Here is a 6,000-nt window from a genome sequence, read left to right as displayed (position 1 = left end):
CCGCCCCCGTCCCGCCCAGCCAATCCCTGAGGGCACTTTTCCCGGCCCGCGGTTTGGGCGGGAGCCGCCCCCCCCATTGTCAATCACTGAGGGGCTTCGGCTGAGGCGGGAACTTCTCCCCGGCCTCCCCTCGCCGGTCACTGCCGCCCCTCCCCTGCCTCGCTCCCAGTGGCTCCTTGTGACTCTGAATTTTCCCCAGCTGCCCCAGTCTGGGCTGGTTTGTACTGGTTTCTTCTCCCCGCTCCCCAGGTAGAGGAGCTCCGCTACCCCCAGCGCCCAGAGCATACAAGTCATGTCGCTAGAGCTTCCTGACCACAAAGGAGACAGAGGAGTCCTGTAGAAGTCCTGTGATTCGAACAAAGGGAAAGAATCCATTAGGCGTGTCTCCAATGGGATCTCTCTGAATCAGTTGGAGCAAGTGGCCTTCTTTTCTTCTCATTCTTTTTCCCTGTTGGCCGGGGTACTTGGAAGGTGCTCGAGACATCCTGATCCACCTATCCATGTCCCTCTTATTATGCGCCCTCTGTAAAACACATGACCCATGATCATTGCAACTGGCTAAATCAATTGATATTTTTCAGTGAGCTTTATTAATGGACATGGGCTGCTCCTCAGCCAAGCTCATGCTAAACTGTTGAACTTTGGGAAGAAGAACAAAGACTTTATAGGATTGTGAGAGATGAGGTGATATTTTTTGCTGAAGCCAAAAGGTTATTAGGTGAAAGAATTATGAAAAACGAGGTTCACTCTCCTGTAACATTTTAAAAGGTTTAATAAAGACAATAAGAGACAGAAAATAAAGCAAAGAGTAAGGGCTGGATGCCTTGGCTCTCTGCCAAGAGCACACCTGGTGCTTTGGAAACACCCTTTATATACCATTTGTACAGTATGGACTATATGCATATTCAGACTTTTCTAGGAAATGTTTTGCATGGCCACTCTTTGGGTCCACCTTTCTAGAGCATGCGTGTTCCTTGACTTTGTGCATTTAATTTCTCTCTTATCGTCTTTGACTTTGGGCCATGGCTCGTTCTTCCACAGGCAGTAAGTGCTGAGAGCAGCCTGGGCCCCCTCATCTGTTCACTGGAGGTTATCCTGCCCGTTCTGACAGGACTTAAACCTAACGTCTAAAATTCTTCTGACCTACGCCTCAGTTCTAGTTAACAGCAGGAGAGTGAGAAAAAGACATCGCAAAAGCTATTCTAACATTATACATGCACCGTTCATCTTAATACTTGTGAAAAGCCAATAGCATAGTATGCATTTATAACAGAATGAAAGTTGCTGGTTCTGTGTGTTGCCATTTGTGGTTTGGATATGTTCTGCTTGGTTTGTTTGGTGCTGTTGTGGGCTGGGAGAGGGGAGGGGTTGAAGACCTGAAGACAAAGGAAGTAGAATGAGAGAGGAGGGCACAGAAAAGTAGGCAGCTGGGAGAGAATGTAAAGTCCAGTGTACCCAGCCGTGAGGGATTAGCATTTAAGAAAACAAAGGGAAACACCTAAGGAAGATCAGGCTGCTGGAGGCTGATGGGAGTTTTTCTCCTGGCCAATAACTGGCCATTTCTGACAGCTGACAGTAGTTTTCACCATTGAAAAGTGAGATCAACCTGTGAACACCACCTTAAGATCTAAGCCCGAGAATTTCTGGTTCTCTTTGGTTTCCGGCTTTTGAAGAAGTAACAGGGTTTCAGCTCAGCCTCCTCCTCCCCCGACCCAGGCCGGACAAGGCCGCAGGGGGGAGCAGGGCTGGCCAGAGTTCTGCGCTTCCCGGGGATGACGGAGAGTGTGAAGCGTCAGGAGCCCCTTCTCGGAGGGCTCGCTGGGCCTTGTACAGCAGGCCTGCTGGGCCAGGCCGGTCCCTGGCTCGGCTGCAGTTTCTGCCACTGCTGAGTTTCACCAGAGACTGCCAAGTAAAGAGAAGAAAGCCATTGACCTGCAGCACTCTGAGACAGTGGCCACACTCTCCAGAGCAGCCATGAAAAATCTTCCATCGCAGACAGCTCCAGCCGCCGCTCCGGCAGAGATCACAAGACCGTCTACAAGGCCTGGGCAAGATTTGAACCCTTTCACTACCCAGATGAGACTTGCTGGTTAATATTTTTTTTTTTTCCCCAGAGAGAGGGGAAGAGAGAGTGTGATCAACAGGTAAAGAGGCAACATAAACTATCAAAGACAGTGAAAAAAGGAATTAAGCTTCAGACGGGAGAGAGAAATAAGGAGATGCTTTAATAAGCTGAAATATTCTTTTGCTAAAACTATAGAGATGGACAATAAGTGTTCTGAAAAAACTCCTTTAATTCATGAAAGAGTATTTGCGGGGAGAATAGAATATTTCAAAGTGTGGATTTAAGCAAATAGTGAAGTAGTTGTGATCTTATGTGATGCTGGAACAGAAATGGAGAAGTGAGAGTTGTTAAAAATTTGCAGCCTTTAAGAGGCAAAGAGAAAACTTCTGGTTCCAGAAATGCTTTCAGAGACAGATGAAGAGAACTTTTGCCTTTGAATAACTCATCCTTGAAATGACACCCCCTCTTGACTCATTAGCCCATAGCACACCTCAGAGTGGTGTGAAATGGGAGGAGAGAACTGATGGCAGAGTTCTCCGGGTGGCTTGCATCAGAAAAATAGAAAACCATTAGAAAACGTTTTTCTTCTGAAAAACTCCATAAATCAGCAGAAGAGAGCTTCTTTTTCTCTACAAAGACTGATGAAGAGACTATAGCAAAGTTGGGACTGTTTTAACCACCAAGGTTTTGTCTCTGTGTTGTCATGTGAACAAGACAATGGTTGTGTGGTAAAGAAAAAGGGTTCTAGAAGTTGCAGTCTGGTTTCTTATTCTTGTAGTTAGGTTAAGAAACCTTCTTTGTTCCTTGTAAGTTTTAAGCCTGTTTTGCTCTTGTTCTAACCCATATCTCACAGCAAGAAATAAGTAAGTTTTCTAGTGATTTTTTAGCTGGTGCTTTAAAACCACGACAGGCTTAGAATGATAATGTGCAGTCACCATCATTGGCAACTATCATTGCAATATCTTTCCTTTTACCAGGGGGAACGGCTGCCATAAATGCAAAAAAATATAGCTCCTCTTGCCTGTTGGGGAGAAAAACAGCTTCATTAGATTTTGAAAATGTTGAGTGAGTTGCTAACTGATGTTGATAGTATTAGGCATGCTACCTTGCAAAATCACGCAGCTATGGATTTTTTGTTGTCAGCGCACAGACGCGGCTGTGAAGACTTTGAAGATTTCCGACTGGCTTGCTAGGTTAGGTTTAAAGGGTTGGTGGCAGACCTTGATCAAGGGGGCAATAATGTTACTGCTTGTATTTCTAAGTTTTATGCTGATTCTTCCTTGTTTTTTACAAGGCCTTCAACAAATGTTGCACCATTTAGTTACTCCAATTTTTAAGAAAAGAGTGGGAGCTGTAAGAGTCTGGGCTGTGTTAGAACAAATTTGACCATAAAGAGGAACACTTAAGAACAAGAGCAGGGTTATCAGACAGGGAAGGGGCAGTCGTGGTCAGCAAGAGAACACAAAGAAAGAGCTAAACAGGATGAGAAATAGAGAAATTGAACAAGTTGCGGTCCGATATACGCAAATGTAATTATCCAATAAGAATGCTTCTAAGGGTGTGTGAACAGCTGTCGCGCTATATCAGGAACGGCGAAGCCCTACGTGACTCTCTCAGCTGCATTGTCCAAGAGAGCAAAGTTAATTATTCTTAATCTTCTTTTATACACATGTTCGAGAAGGTCTGAGAGGTAAAACTCTCCTTGGCCATTAAAGCAACATACCTACCATCATTGGTTAAGTGGAACACCGCCCCTTGCCTAAACAACACCTGTAGATTGTTGTCCTTTACCAAGGGCTGTTTGGACTCTTTCTCATGCTTTCTCAGGCGTGAGTGAGAAGCCTCTGTGACTTAGTTTTACACTTAGTTTCTGTTCCCTACTTACTTTTTACAATTAAGTGACAACGAACAACACACATGCAGTCGATTGTAGAAGAAATACTTGTGTGTAGATTTGTGTACAGTATAAATGTACCCAAACTTAGAGAATAAATGAACGATCCAATCATCATATTGGTGCTGTGTCGTTCCTGTTCCCGCGTGAAGAAATGAAAGCCCTGGCAATCAATTAATTGGATAAGACCTTATTTGGGACTTACCAATTCACAATTGCAACCACATTTAGAAATGTTAAAGGGGTCAGAAAACACTACTGATACCCGTGAGTTGACCCCAGAAGCCCTTTTTGTTCCTGAATTGGTTGTCAAAGCTTTGCTTGAGAAATTTGTCTCTCGCATTGAGCTATTGGCACAAATAGTACGATTATTTGTTTTGAAATTCTTGTGCAATGGAGTGATCAGTGGGAAGATCCTTTACATATGTTAGAATGGCTATTTTTACCTTTTTGATCTATAAAAACTGCCCCTGGTCTTTTTGAATTAATTGCTGAACTTATTAAGTGTCCTAAACAATGTGTTGGATTGACTGGTCAAGATCCTGAAAGAATTGTTTTGCCTCTTCAGAACTGGTACTTTGAGTGGTGTTGTGCCAACAGTTACTGGCAAGCTGTGATAACTTACAAGCTGCTAGGCTTACATTACAAGCTGCTATGGCTGCTTTTACAGGGCAGGTGTCTTACCATTTACCAAGTCACTCTTCACTGAAATTTTTTCAGCAAGTACCAGTTGGCCAAAAGCAGTTAAGTATGGAAAGCCCTGTAGATGGACCCGGTGTTTTTACAGATGGCTCTGGAAAAACAGAAAAAACTGCAGTTGCATTGAAAATCAATGGTAATTGGCAACCTGTGGTAAAATATCAAACTGGTTCACTGCAAATTGTTGAACTGAAAGCCACGGCCACTGCATTTCAATTGTTCCCTCAAGCTGTAAATATTGTGACAGATTCTGCCTATGTAGCAAATTTGACTGGAAAATTAGATCAAGTTGTTTTATCTGAAATTGATCACCCACCTTTATTTGATGTGTTGGTGGAATTGTGGGATACAATTCAGCAACGCACTGAATCATATTTTGTGATGCATATTCACAGTCACACTTCTCTCCCGGGGTTTTTCACTGAAGGAAATGCTGATGCTCTTGATGATCATTGTTGCCAATGTTGCCTTAATGGTTCCTCACCACAGGCAACAAGGTATCTTATCCATTTGACCATCAAGGTTTTCAAGCATTACCACGACAATTTGGTCTTAGTAACAATGACGCTCGTTCAATGATTTGTTGTATGCCCTGACAGTCACGGTTCACGTGTTCCTATGTATTATGGGACCAAGCCCAGAGGGTTGCAAGCGTTGCAACTTTGGCAGACAGACACAACTCACAGTCACAACGTCACAACAGACGGTCCGAACATTCTCTCACCTGTCTCACAACCGTCTCAAGGACAGAGACTGAGATCCTGAATATCGCAAGGGACTTGGCTTAGGGGTTTGGGCCTAGCTGAGGTGGATGTTTGCTAAGTGATTGTTTGCAGGTGGTTGCACGGTACACTGCCCTCGTTCCTGCTGGTGAGCAAAGGCTTGCAAGACGTGGTTTGCTCTGGACCCTACACCTTCCCCCTGCGCAATGGAATTCATCATCAATCTCCTCTGGTTTTGGCCCTGTGCCCCTCGCTTTGTAAAAGACTAGAAAATCACACCCCAAATTTACCTTCCTTTGAGATCTCCCCAACAGACAGAAGACTCTGCGTCTTTGGACGGCCGAGTGGACTTCGACGTTGGTAACTATAATCCCCTTACTCTCTTTTTCTTATGCTTTGCTTTCTCCTCTTTTCCCTCTACCGCATGTTAGTGCTGATGAGCACTCAATAAAGTGTGTTTTGCTGTTTAAGTCCTTGGTTTAAGTCCCTGATAATCTTCTGTACACTGAGATCGAATGAAAGAACCACATCACGAATCCCACCTTGCGGATCGTGACACTCAGACTGATGAGTTTGGGAGACTAAAGCATGTACATGTCTATTTATTGATACTTTTCTCA

This window comes from Cyanistes caeruleus, chromosome 16, assembly GCF_971803275.1.
Source record: "Cyanistes caeruleus chromosome 16, bCyaCae1.hap1.1, whole genome shotgun sequence".
NCBI lineage: Eukaryota > Metazoa > Chordata > Aves > Passeriformes > Paridae > Cyanistes > Cyanistes caeruleus.
This window is presented reverse-complemented; position numbering follows the sequence as displayed.